This window comes from Pseudorca crassidens, chromosome X (assembly GCF_039906515.1).
Source record: "Pseudorca crassidens isolate mPseCra1 chromosome X, mPseCra1.hap1, whole genome shotgun sequence".
Classification (NCBI taxonomy): domain Eukaryota; kingdom Metazoa; phylum Chordata; class Mammalia; order Artiodactyla; family Delphinidae; genus Pseudorca; species Pseudorca crassidens.
This window is the reverse complement of record NC_090317.1, coordinates 16823596-16837851: the sequence shown is the minus strand read 5'-3', so window position 1 is coordinate 16837851 and position 14256 is coordinate 16823596. Positions and strand designations below refer to the sequence as shown.

General features: G+C 40.3%; 1 long non-coding RNA gene across 1 annotated transcript; it reads right to left on the bottom strand.

The window, feature by feature from the left end:
- Nucleotides 1-7141: 7141 nt before the first annotated feature.
- Nucleotides 7142-11220, bottom strand: LOC137216456 (uncharacterized). Its single transcript, XR_010939773.1, has 3 exons — nt 10982-11220; nt 10523-10604; nt 7142-9928 (listed from the first exon to the last, which is right to left on the bottom strand). It is a non-coding gene; the product is annotated as an uncharacterized lncRNA (long non-coding RNA).
- Nucleotides 11221-14256: the final 3036 nt, after the last annotated feature.

The window sequence follows — 14256 nt, the reverse complement described above, 5'->3', positions numbered from 1 at the left end:
TGCACGGGCTTAGTTGCTCTGCAGCATGTGGGATCTTCCCAGACCAGGGCTCGAACCCGTGTCCCCTGCATTGGCCGGCGGATTCTTAATCACTGGGCCACCAGGGAAGCCCTAAGATATTTCTTAACATCCAACCTTCCTTACATTCCCTGGTCATGGTGCACTCTTAGAACATGCTGTTCTGGATTACACTGGCTAATATTGGGGCTTCCCCATTAATGTTGCTGGCAACACCTGCAGCCTAGGTGCCAATAATCTCTGGCTGAGAGATGCATGAATAAGCAGGAAAATGCTTCACAGAACCTCACTCAAGGCGCGTCCAGAGACTGAGGGTCGGCCAAGGAACTCGGAAGGGCAAGTGAGTGGCGGGCAGGGCAGGGAGGGTGGGCCCCTGGCTGACTCCTCAGCTCCAGAGTACTTGGTCCTCCCCGCCCCAAGCGCAGCGGGCCCCGCCCCCATCATATAAGACACAGTCCTGGGCTCCTCCCCTGTCCCCTGCCCCTCACCCACCGCCCGCCTTAGGAAACCTAGGCCCCGCCCCCCGCTTCTGACCCCCCCCTCCTCCACCAGGGGCCGTTAGCCCCGCCCCTTCCCCACACCCCCTTCCTCTGCCCCCTCCGGCCCTAGCTCGTCCCTCATGTTGCGCCTGCGCACTGGCAATCATCTGGCCTTGAGGGCGAAGCCTGTACAGGCGCCGGTACGACCCATGGCCCCGCCCACCCCTGCCCTGGGCCCGCCTCCGCGGAATGCGCTTCAGGTGAGGCCTGGGAATGTAGAGATCAGAGTGGTAATGGGATTTCATGGTGTTTGGTAAAGTTTAAACGCAAATGCCTCAGGTAAAATCATACCCAGTGTCCTGAAATAGGGCCAATGGGAAATGGCTCACAGCCTTATGTGACACACATTCTGTAACATGAGAGGGTAATAAAAGGGATATAAACTTCCAGCTGCAGTTGGAGAAAAGAGAAGTGATTTGAACTCTACACACTGATGAACCTCTCAGGCAGGAAATGAGACATTGCAGCTTGGGACCCTCTAGACTGGATGGCAAGAACAGAGTTGCTGACACCTTTATGAAATCCCAGGAAGAGAAACTACCCAACCACGCAGCATATCTACAGGCAGAACAGACTGCCCAATTTTAGTTAATTGCATGTCTAATTCCAGTTAGAACTGGAAACTGTATTGATATGTTTAAAGAACAATGCAAAAAAAATTCTTCTACCCACTTAACTAATTTAATTCTGCTCTTACAAAGCCTTTATAAGACCTAGTGGTTTGTTATACAGCAGAAACTAACACACCATTGTAAAACAATTATACTCCAATAAAGACGTTAAAATAAAAAAGACCTAGCGGTGTGGTGTAATGAAAGATGCCTCAGACACAAGGGACCAAGATTCTAATGCAGGCTTCACCAGGAATTAATTGTGTGCTTGATGCTTCTAGTTTTGGTCCTACTGACTTCTGAACTGATCTTCTGTACAACCATGCTGGTCACTCTGCCTTACCCTTGGGAGTATCGGAAGATTCCTCCACCATCCCCAAATATGCATTTATGGCCTTCATGAAGTGCCTGAAAGGATCACTTCTCACAGGGAGGTATGAGATTACCTATAGCCTTTAGGGGAATTCTTCCCCTAAATAAAGGGGAGAGCTTAACAAAGGGGGGAACTTCTACCATGACCTTGAGACTCCATTCCCCTGCCACCAGCTCCTGTTCTTAATGCATCAGATTCTATAGCTTAGAGCTCTGCCCTGGTTCAGGTGACAATGCACATGAGAGAGCCACAGCTTCCTTGATCATGCTGGTGTTCATCGTGAATAATAAAAATCTACAAGTGAGATCTTCTGAAGCAAATGAATTTTATTAGAAGTACACAAGTATTTTACAAAATGCAAGAAACTTAAGCAACAAATGCATTTTAAAGACACAGAAATGAGGCTAGCTCAGGGAAACTCAACAGTATGTCTTTTCATATTCTCTGCAGTGAAAGGTTATACATGAGCCTTTGCAGGCTATCACTCATTCTTGGGGTCTAGTCCCAAACTCTAAATATAACAAAAGTATGGCTGGCCCAATTAGGATAAGATGAAAAGTATCAAACCAAGTAGCTATGGCCAGGGAACTCAGTCTCACAGAAAACAGAAGGTTGTGGGAAAGTCTCAGAGAAAAGGGGCCTTCTGGAGAGACCAATCGGCCTGAGATACTGCCTTCCACCCTATGGAATACAAATACAGTACATTTGTACCCAAAGTCAATTTCTGGTCAAATGACACATAGCTGATGCCACAGGGCCACTCCTTGAGCCGGAGTCCTCCAGGTGAAGTTCATGGCTTCTGTAGAATTGCTGTGATTCTATGAAATTCAAAATCCTATGGACTAAAGGTTCACTTCATACACCACCAGTCCAAATGCTACATATACATAGAAAAACCAAGGCAAAACAATAATACAGAAGCAATAAATGGCATTACCCATTTCCCCATGTAGAAGCATTCTTTCCCTTCAGTTCTAAAATCTAAAAACACTTGAGGGGGAGAACTCATCTGTAATCATGGGAGGGTTTTTATTATCATTATTGTTAAACCACTTTATTGAGGTATGAAGGTATGACTGACATACAAAAAGCTGTACATATTTAATGTATACAATTTAATGAGTTTGGAGATAAGTATACATCCATAAACCAACTCCATAATCTATACCATAAACATCCTCATCCCCTCCGAAGTTTCATTCCACCCTCATTAATTAGTACTATTATTATTTTTGTAATAAGAACATGACAGAAGATTGAATAAGATCTACCCTCTTAGCAAATTTGTCAGTATACAACACAGCAATTCTGAGCTCTGGAGGAGATGCACAGGTGCTCACTTCCTGCCTTTAACTATATCCTACATCCTGCCGCTCAGTACCCTGACTGCACAACCTATGATCACTAGAGTAGAGTCTACAACAGGCCTTTCAGCATTCTGGAAGGCTTCTGTGTCTGACTGATGCGGGGAGATTGAGCAAATCAGTGAATCTCCTTAAGATTCACTAAATCGAGCCCGCTGCTGTTCTTTTCCAAAGGCGATAAGAAGCAGTATAGTAGGCCTGCACATGAGTAAGAAGACGCAAGGGAAGCTCGGAAGACCAACCCAAATATAAACTGTGAGGCAACCTGGCTGGCGACACTCAGTAACCCATTTATTGTGCTTCTGCAGCCAGCATGATGGACTGAGAGGGCAAATTCAAATCCAGAGGGATCAAGAGATCTTTCAAACTGTACAGGAGTGCACATACATTTTTATGTTTATTTTTTATTTATTTATTTTTCTTATTAGTCATCCATTTTATACACATCAGTGTATACATGTCAATCCCAATCTCCCAATTCATCACACCACCAACCCCTGCCGCTTTCCCCCCTTGGTGTCCATACGTTTGTTCTCTACTTTTGTGTCTCAATTTCTGCTCTGCAAACCGGTTCATCTGTACCATTTTCTAGGTTCCACATATATGCGTTAATATACGATATTTATTTTTCTCTTTCTGACTTACTTCACTCTGTACGACAGTCTCTAGATGCATCCACGTCTCTACAAATGACCAAATTTCGTTCCTTTTTATGGCTGAGTAATATTCCATTGTATATATACGTACCACATCTTCTTTATCCATTCATCTGTCGATGGGCACTTAGGTTGCCTCCATGACCTGGCTATTGTAAATAGTGCTGCAATGAACATTGAGGTGCATGTGTCTTTTTGAATTACGGTTTTCTCAGGGTATATGCCCAGTAGTGGGATTGCTGGGACATATGGTAATTCTATTTTTAATTCTTTAAGGAACCTCCGTACTGTTCTCCATAGTGGCTGTGTCAATTTACATTCCCACCAAAAGTGCAGAAGGGTTCCCTTTTCTCCACACCCTCTCCAGAATTTGTTGTTTGTAGATTTTTGGATGATGGCCATTCTGGCTGGTGTGAGGTGATACCTAATTGTAGTTTTGATTTGCATTTCTCTAATAATTAGTGATGTTGAGCAGCTTTTCGTGTGCTTCTTGGCCATCTGTATGTCTTCTTTGGAAAATGTCTATTTAGGTCTTCTGCCCATTTTTTGATTAGGTTGTTTATTTTTCTAATACTGAGCTGCATGAGCTGTTTATATATTAGGGAGATTAATCCTTTGTCTGATGATTTATTTGCAAATATTTTCTCCCATTCTGAGGGTTGTCTCTTCATCTTGTTTATGGTTTCCTTTGCTGTGCAAAAGCTTTTAAGTTTCATTAGGTCCCATTGGTTTATTTTTGTTTTTATTTCCATTAGCCTAGGAGGTGGATCAAAAAATATCTTGCTGTGATTTATATCAAAGAGTGTTCTTCCTATGTTTTCCTCTAAGAGTTTTATAGTGCCTGGTCTTACATTTAGGTCTCTAATCCATTTTGAGTTTATTTTTGTGTATGGTGTTATGGAGTGTTCTAATTTCATTCTTTTACATGTCGCTGTCCAGTTTTCCCAGCACCACTTATTGAAGAGACTGTCTTTTCTCCACTGTATATCCTTGCCTTCTTTGTCATAGATTAGTTGACCATAGGTGTGTGGGTTTATCTCTGGGCTTCCTATCCTGTTCCATTGATCTATATTTCTGTTTTTGTGCCAGTACCATATTGTCTTGATTACTGTAGCTTTGTAGTATAGTCTGAAGTCAGGGAGTCTGATTCCTACAGCTCTTTTTTTTTTTCCCTCAAGACTGCTTTGGCTATTCAGGGTCTTCTGCATCTCCATACAAATTTTAAGATTTTTTCTTTTGGTTCTATAAAAAATGCCATCAGTACTTTGATAGGGATTGCATTGAGTCTGTAGATTGCTTTGGGTAGTATAGTCATTTTCACAATATTGATTCTTCCAAACCAAGAACATGGTATATCTCTCCATTTGTTGGTATCATCTTTAATTTCCTTCATCAGTGTCTTACAGTTTTCTGCATACAGGTTTTTTGTCTCCCTAGATAGGTTTATTCCTAGGTATTTTATTCTTTTTGTTGCAATGGCAAATGGGAGTGTTTCCTTAATTTCTCTTTCAGATTTTTCATCATTAGTGTATAGAAATGCAAGAGATTTCTGTGCATTAATTTTGTATCCTGCAACTTTACCAAATTCATTGATTAGCTCTAGTAGTTTTCTGGTGGCATCTTTAGGATTCTCTATGTATAGTATCATGTCATCTGCAAACAGTGACAGTTTTACTTCTTCTTTTCCAATTTGGATTCCTTTTATTTCTTTTTCTTCTCTGACTGCCGTGGTTAGGACTTCCAAAACTATGTTGAATAATAGTGGTGAGAGTGGACATCCTTTTCTTGTTCCTGATCTTAGAGAAAATGCTTTCAGTTTTTCACCATTGAGAATGATGTTTGCTGTGGGTTTGTCGTATATGGTCTTTATTATGTTGAAGTAGGTTCCCTCTATGCCTACTTTCTGGAGAGTTTTTATCATAAATGGGTGTTGAATTTTGTCAAAAGCTTTTTCTGCATCTATTGAGATGATGATATGGTTTTTAATCTTCAATTTGTTAATATGGTGTATCACATTGATTGATTTGCATATATTGAAGAATCCTTGCATCTCTGGGATAAATCCCACTTGATCACGGTGTATGAACCTTTGAATGTGTTGTTGAATTCTGTTTGCTAGTATTTTGCTGAGAATTTTTGCATCTATATTCATCAGTGATATTGGTCTGTAATTTTCTTTTTTTGTAGTATCTTTGTCTGGTTTTGGTATCAGGGTGATGGTGGCCTCACAGAATGAGTTTGGGAGTTTTCCTTCCTCTGCAATTTTTTGGAAGAGTTTGAGAAGGATGGGGGTTAGCTCTTCTCTAAATGTTTGATAGAATTCACCTGTGAAGCCATCTGGTCCTGGGCGTTTTTTGTTGGAAGATTTTTAATCACAGTTTCAATTTCATTACTTGTGATTGGTCTGTTCATATTTTCTATTTCTTCCTGGTTCAGTCTTGGAAGGTTATACCTTTCTAAGAATTTTTCCATTTCTTCCAGCTTGTCCATTTTATTGGCATAGAGTTGCTTGTAGTAGTCTCTTAGGATGCTTTGTATTTCTGCCGTTTCTGTTGTAACTTCTCCTTTTTCATTTCTAATTTTATTGATTTGAGTCCTCTCCCTTTTTTTCTTGATGAGTCTGGCTAATGGTTTATCAATTTTGTTTATCTTCTCAAAGAACCAGCTTTTACTTTTATTGGTCTGTGCTAGTGTTTTCTTTGTTTCTATTTCATTTATTTCTGCTCTGATCTTTATGATTTCTTTCCTTCTGCTAACTTTGGGTTTTGTTTGTTCTTCTTTCTCTAGCTCCTTTAGGTGTAAGGTTAGATTGTTTATTTGAGATTTTTCTTGTTTCTTGAGGTAGGCTTGTATAGCTAAAATCTTCCCTCTTAGAACTGCTTTTGCTGCATCCCATAGGTTTTGGATCATCGTATGTTCATTGTCATTTGTCTCTAGGTATTTTTTGATTTCCTCTTTGATTTCTTCAGTGATCTCTTGGTTGTTTAGTAACGTATTGTTTAGCCTCCATGTGTTTGTGTTTTTAACGTTTTTTCCCCAGTAATTCATTTCTAATCTCATAGCATTGTGGTCAGAAAAGATGCTTGATATGATTTCAATTTTCTTAAATTTACTGAGGTTTGATTTGTGACGCAAGATGTGATCTATCCTGGAGAATGTTCTGTGCGCACTTGAGAAGAAAGTGTGATCTGCTGTTTTTGGATGGAATGTCCGATAAATATCAATTAAATCTATCTGGTCTATTGTGTCATTTAAAGCTTGTGTTTTCTTATTAATTTTCTCTTTGGATGTTCTGTCCACTGGTGTGATTGAGTTGTTAAAGTCCCCCACTATTATTGTGTTACTGTCGATTCCCTCTTTTAGAGCTGTTAGCAGGAGCCTTATGTATTTAGGTGCTCCTATGTTGGGTGCATATATATTTATAATTGTTATATCTTCTTGGATTGATCCCTTGATCATTATACAGTGTCCTTCCTTGTCTCTTGTAACATTCTTTATTTTAAAGTCTATTTTGTCTGCTATGAGTATTGCTGTTCCAGCTTTCTTTTGATTTCCATTTGCATGGAATATCTTTTTCCGTCCCCTCACTTTCAGTCTGTATGTGTCCCTAGGTCTGAAGTGGGTCTCTTGTAGACAGCATATATATGGGTCTTGTTTTTGTATCCATTCAGCAAGCCTGTGTCTTTCGGTTGGAGCATTTAATCCATTTACGTTTAAGGTAATTATCGATATGTATGTTCCTATGACCATTTTATTAATTGTTTTGTGTTTGTTTTTGTAGGTCCTTTTCTTCTCTTTTGTTTCCCACTTAGAGAAGTTCCTTTAGCATTTGTTGTAGAGCTGGTTTAGTGGTGCTGAATTCTCTTAGCTTTTGCTTGTCTGTAAAGCTTTTGATTTCTCCATCAAATCTGAATGAGATCCTTGCTAGGTAGAGTAATCTTGGTTGTACATTCTTCCCTTTCATCACTTTAAGTATATCATGCCACTCCCTTCTGGCTTGTAGAGTTTCTGCTGAGAAATCAGCTGTTAACCTTATGGGAGTTCCCTTGTATGTTATTTGTCGTTCTTCCCTTGCTGCTTTCTATAATTTTTCTTTGTCTTTAATTTTTGCCCATTTGATTACTATGTGTCTTGGCATGTTTCTCCTTGGGTTTATCCTGTATGGGACTCTGTGCACTTCCTGGACTTGGGTGGCTATTTCCTTTCCCACGTTAGGGAAGTTTTCGACCATAATCTCTTCAAATATTTTCTCGGGTCCTTTCTCTCTCTCTTCTCCTTCTCGGACCCCTATAATGCGAATGTTGTTACATTTAATGTTGTCCCAGAGATCTCTTAGGCTGTTTTCATTTCTTTTCATTCATTTTTCTTTATTCTGTTCCACAGAAGTGAATTCCACCATCTGTCTTCCAGGTCACTTATCCGTTCTTCTGCCTCAGTTATTCTGCTATTGATTCCTTCTAGTGTATTTTTCATTTCAGTTATTGTATTGTTCATCTCTGTTTGTTTATTCTTTAATTCTTCTAGATCTTTGGTAAACATTTTTTGCATCTTCTCAATCTTTGCCTCCATTCTTTTTCTGAGGTCCTTGATCATCTTTACTATCATTATTCTGAATTCTTTTTCTAGAAGATGGCCTATCTCCATTTCATTTAGTTATTTTTCTGGGGTTTTATCTTGTTCTTTCATCTGGTACATAGCCCTCTGCCTTTTCATCTTGTCTATCTTTCTGTGAATGTGGTTTTTGTTCCACAGGCTGCAGGACTGTAGTTCTTCTTGTTTCTCAGGAGACACTCTTGAACACACAAAGTCCAATGCACCTTTCACATTGAGGGCCCATGATGTCCTCCTGTCTGCTTTCTCCTCATGCTCTGAGAGCAGCTCTGCAGAGCGTCACTCTTCCCAGCCCCTTCCCCACCACTAGGCTTTAGGCACCCCAAGGATGGACCATATCTAGTCATTCCACCTTTCCTGTTCAGGGAAGTCCTTCCCCCTTTGAGCCTCTAATCTCTATAGCTCCTCTCCCTAAAAGAACAGACAATCAAAAGGACGGGAGAACCAGTCATGAAACCCATTTAGTTCAAGATGTGTTCTCCCATCTAAATTGGTACAGCCACTATGGAAAACAGTATGGAAGTCCCTCAAAAAATTAAAAATAGATCTACTATCTGATCCAGCCATCCCACTTGGGGTATATATCCAGAGGAATACTTTACAGCAAGAAGGTATAGAACATTAACATCCCTACCAGTCAGTAGACATTCATTGAGTACCTGTCTCATGGGGCTGAGTGACATGGCTGGCCTAGGAATGAACTCCTGGGAAAGAACCAGCAAGCCAGTTTCCATCTCAAATTCAGAGGAGAATTACTTTCTCTTTCCCTCAGAGTCCTGATTTTGAGAATGGCACCAATCAGAGGGTCACCCTTTTGGAATCTTCAACCTTGTGACTTATTTTTAAGTGCCAATGCTCAGTAGTTTTACCTATTAGACCATCCATTTAGGTCTCCCCGACCCCTCCCTCCAGTGAAGTCACCCAACATGACCTTGATGGGCAGTGGACACAAGTGTGTGTGGAAGGGGAAGAAGGCATCACAGTTACTATTAAGTTTCACAGCTGTTGTTTGACTAGCAAATAAGCCAGTTTTGGTCACCGTCATGCCACTTGGTGAAGGAATGTTGGTTTGGGTACAGGTTTTTCTAAGTATCTCAGGCCTCAGGTTCTCACCGGGTAGGAAAACTTCATGACCCCCCCCACCCCCCCCACCCCGTCTTTCACAGCTTTAATGTAACTTAGCCAATTACAGGGATAAATAAAAAGCCTTTGAAATGGCAATGTGCTGTCTAAAGGCTACATTCTTTAGTTTCTAATCACAAAGAAATGTGGATTTTCTTTTAACCTTTGGTGAGTGAAATTCAGGTTCTGTGATGCCACCTTCTGGATAAAACCTGTGCTAATAAAGCAATAGAGGAACCAGAGGTATCTATGAAGCTAGAGGTTAGAAGTGTCTTTGAACATACTTTAGAAGGTTCGTATTTATATTTAGCACTCCTCCCCCACCCCAACTGTCAAAACTCTTCACCTGATTTTCAACAAATTAACCACTGACCAGAAAAGAAGTGACCTTATACAGACAAGGAAAGAGAGGAGAACTTTTTGGCACTGCCAGTTGACAAGCACCCTCTTGGTGCCCAAACTTGGTGCTGAGCCCCATCAGCTTCAATGTAAGGCGTCAGAGTTGGGCAGAAAAGAAAGCGGCTCAGAGCAAGGCAAGGTCTGAGTTGCCGGGCTACCTCTTGGCATCATGGCAGAATTAAAGAGGTTGGTTTGCAAAGAGAAGTCCAGTAATATCTGAGGAAATATGCTGGTCCTGTGAAAGGAAACAAACGTTTGGTTGATATTATGACAGAAGTCTAAAGAAATGAAGTGAGAGTGGGGTCTGGACAGGTGGGGAGAAGAGCTAAACCAAGCCACAATGTTCTTTTCCAATATATGGATTCTGGAAATGGTGTACTAATTCTTTCAGTACCTCCTGGGTGCTAAGCACTTTACACAGATTACCACACTTGATTCTTACAATATCCCTGACAGCAAGGTGTGATTCCCATTTTGCAAATATGGAAATTGAGGCTCAGAGGTGAGAGTAAGAAAGAGTCAGACTCAGATACTAGAAATTTATTGTGAATGAAACACAATGTATTGTCTCAGCAACAACTGCAAGGTGAAAAAAAAGCCCAACAAAGTATGGAAGGGTAAATATTTAACGAAGTATTGACCTGCATATTACTTTAATTGTTAGCCTATGCCTCCAGGACCACTGCAAAATAAATGCCCACCCACCCATAGCGAGGGTAGACTGGTAGACTTTCATTCTCTGACACCCACTTGGTGTACAGGTCTCATCTTTCTCCCCTTTCCTAGATAGAGCTAGCTTTAAATTACATTCAAATCCATGTTCTCCTACCTGAAAAAAAGCAGCACTCCTACCATCTCTCGATTCCTGAAGTTTGTTTTTCACAATGCCTTCCAGTCCATCCTGCTTCTGCCTGGTATTACAAGGGTTTTCCAAAAGGATAAAAAGACAGATCAAAACTTTGATGGGAATATGTCATGATCAGGCTTTTTGGAAATCTGACATTCTAATAAATTCAACGTGTCTGTAATAGTGGCACCCACAGTGAACAAAGGAACATGAATAAGGACTGGAAAAAGATGCCACTGACTGATTATAGACACAGTGCCTGAACCATGGAGTTAATAAGCAGTGCCCAGGGAGTGACCCTGACATTGTTGGAAGTTCCTATCTTAGAGACTAAGGGAAGGCATTTCAACACCACCTTAAATAATGTTATAGCTGACAGGGGATGGGTGCTACCCTCCACCCAGCATCTGTGGCCCCCACATAACATAAGGGTGCACTTACTTGTCTGGCAGGTCCAGACAGTTGGTTCCAGGCCCACTCTCTTCTCATCACAGGCCCATAAGCTGACCAGTACTAGACTTTTCCACCACAGGTCCTGAAGGAAATGGTGATTGTACAAATCTACAAGGGGACTTGCTAATGGGTGGACAGCCTAACACAACTGCAGGAAACTTAAGTAACTTGGAAACTGATAAGATGAGTGGCTGGGGCAAACTTCCCCTTTCCCTTATCCAGAAGAATTTCTGCAAATGTTTGGTTGGGGCAGAGTACCCAGTCATGCAGCCTGTGTGAGGTAGGCCAAAAGAGTTTATTAAGACAGGAACTGCATGAATCAAATCACGAGATAAGACTGCTGCTCTATAGAAACCTGATTGCCCCTTCAAAATGAACCTAGGTTCAACGTGCTTTAATCAAGCATCATAGGGGAATTATTAAATATTATGTTGCAAGGTATTGCCAGTTATTTTCTAGAAGGGGAGTCTCAAAACTCCATTTTTTCTTTTCATTAATAAAGCAATTGACTCATACAAAATTATGGGTGAGAAACCTTTGGAATGGGTTATGTGTTCTCACTTTGTTACCAATTACTGACATTTTATACACTATGAAAGAATATGGTTAATAAATCATGCAAATGGGGTTTGTGTTCCACTTAATAGACCATGAAATGCACATTATACAACTGTGTTACTTTTATATTAGTTTCAGTAATTGGTAACATAGTAAGTTCAAAAATTGATAAAACTAGAAATGAGCTCATTTAATCCAGAACAAATTCATGAAGAATTTTAAAAAATTACATAATGTTACTAACACCTGACATTGAACACAGGTCTTTGAGGAGAAAACAACAGAAAAACTTAAGACATTTGGTAATGTATATATAATGGGGAATTTGCTCTTAATTTGCAAGTGTGCCCCTAGGATACTATGGGCAATGGGCATTTGTAATAAAAGTCAGGATTAGTGAGGCTAGTTAATGTCCAAGTTCCTGAAATCTGCATTCCTGCCAGTACTAATGACACAGACACAGTAAAGTCCAAATACCAGCAATGAATCTTTCACATTTCTAAAAGTAATCAAGGTATGGATTTAGAGATCATCAATGTTCCACCAATATGAGTCATTACACCATTTCTACATGAAATAATATACATAACTGAGATCAAAATCAAGAATCAACCAGCATGGGCTTCCCTGGTGGCGCAGTGGTTGAGAGTCCGCCTGCCGATGCAGGGGACACGGGTTCGTGCCCCGGTCCGGGAAGATCCCACATGCCGCGGAGCGGCTGGGCCCGTGAGCCATGGCCGCTGAGCCTGCGCGTCCGGAGCCTGTGCTCCGCAACAGGAGAGGCCACAAGAGTGACAGGCCCGCGTACAGCAAAAAAAAAAAAAAAAAAAAAAAAAAAAGAATCAACCAGCAAAAAGGCTAAGAAGCAAACTTAACCATCACCATTCTCAAAAGGAAGTAACTGTTTTACTTAACACCAAGTATCAGAGTTACTCTCAGTGACTGGAGTCCTCAGGCTTTGGAGCAAAAGAACAGTTATCCTTTAATTTAATTCTCCCCTTGAATACACAATAGGTGTCACACGATGGAGGCATGAGTATAAAAAGGAAGACTGAGTGGTACAAAAAATGTGGATCGAACTCAGAAAGTTTTAGTATCATCTCAGCCTGTAGATTTTAATTCTGAAGCTCACAAGCAGAAGTTCCAAAACCAATAAAAACCATTAAAATCATTTTCATCCTCCTGTGAAGTTATTAACTAATGTAATAAAGCTTATTTTTATTAAAAAAATGGAACAGAACAAAGAAGATTCTCATGTTGTGCACCCTTAAAAATGTATTCTGGATGCGTGGAAAAGTTATAGGATTAAAAAATTAAAGAAAATCTGTAAGAGAAGATTGTGATGTTTCCTTCATCTTGGTCCAGTGTAGAATCTAGTATAATAAACACAGAAATCGATCTGATTAATTAAAATGTCAACAATTACATTTGTCCAAAAATGATAATTCAAGGCAGTGAGAAGATATGTTTTATATTATTACAAATGCATAATACATGCACTAATACTTTATGCAAATAGATAAACAAAACTTAGACCTCAAAAAATGTGCAGTCATTTAATTAGACTCAACCAAGAAGATGCAAGACAATCGAAATATAAAGATACAAAAATATTTCCACTTTATCAGTAATCAAATATTGCAAATTAATGCACTTATAGACCCACTTTCTGATCTATTGCGTTCAATTGCTATTAAAAGAAAATCACTGCTGGTGGAGTTGTTGAGTGATGGGCAGAACACACACTGTTTAAAAGAGTTTAGAATCTGCACAATCCTTCTGGAAAGGAATTTGGCCAAAGTTCAAAAAAGGGATTCCTTTATCCAGATCTTCCCTGTACACTGATATACTTGGTTCTCTTGGTGTTGGCAAAACCCTCCCCCAACCAGCCTAAATCTTCTTCATACTTACCCTCTTTCTCGACCCCCAGAACTCCTGAACAAACCCCCTCATCTCAACTGCTACAAGGGCCCTTGGCTTTTTCATTTTCCAGCCTGAGAATAGAATGCATCTGAGTAAATGAGCTTATTGTGTTTAAGGAATAGGAGGGCGGAATGGCTGGAGCAGTGAGGAGAGTGGTTGGAGTTTGGGAGGAGGTGGGCTGGGAGAAGTAGGCTGGATAAGGTTCTCATAGGACCTTGTTACGTCTGGCACAGTTGGGACTTTCCTCGAACTGCGATGTTGTAGCTCCCTGAAAAAGTCCCGTTCTCTGGACAGTGTTATTTCACCTGACTGGGAGCTAGCTGTGGGAAAGCCCTATCCCCAGAACATTTACTGAAAAAACAAAACAAAACAGAGGGAATTGTTTAACATCATGGCTACCTGAGGTTGCCAGCATCTCGTATTTTAGTCAGGGGAAAAAGACAATAAAAATATACCAATAAATAATAATATATATTTGTGATTATCTGTTGAAGCACGTCATCCCTCACTACCCTTATGTTTCAAAATTTTCTGTGCTATTTTTCATTGTTTATTCTTCCACGTGAACCTTAAAATGAGCTTCTCTAATCAAAACAAAATCTTCTTGGTATTTTGGTAGGATTATGTTGGGGGAAAAATAGTGCATATAATTTGATTAAACACAATATTGCCTCATGACAAGATCCCATCACTGGTCATGTGTTGGAAGTATAATTTAACTTAGGGAAATTGGACTTCCCTGGTGGTGCAGTGGTTAAGAATCTGCCTGCCAATGCAGGGGA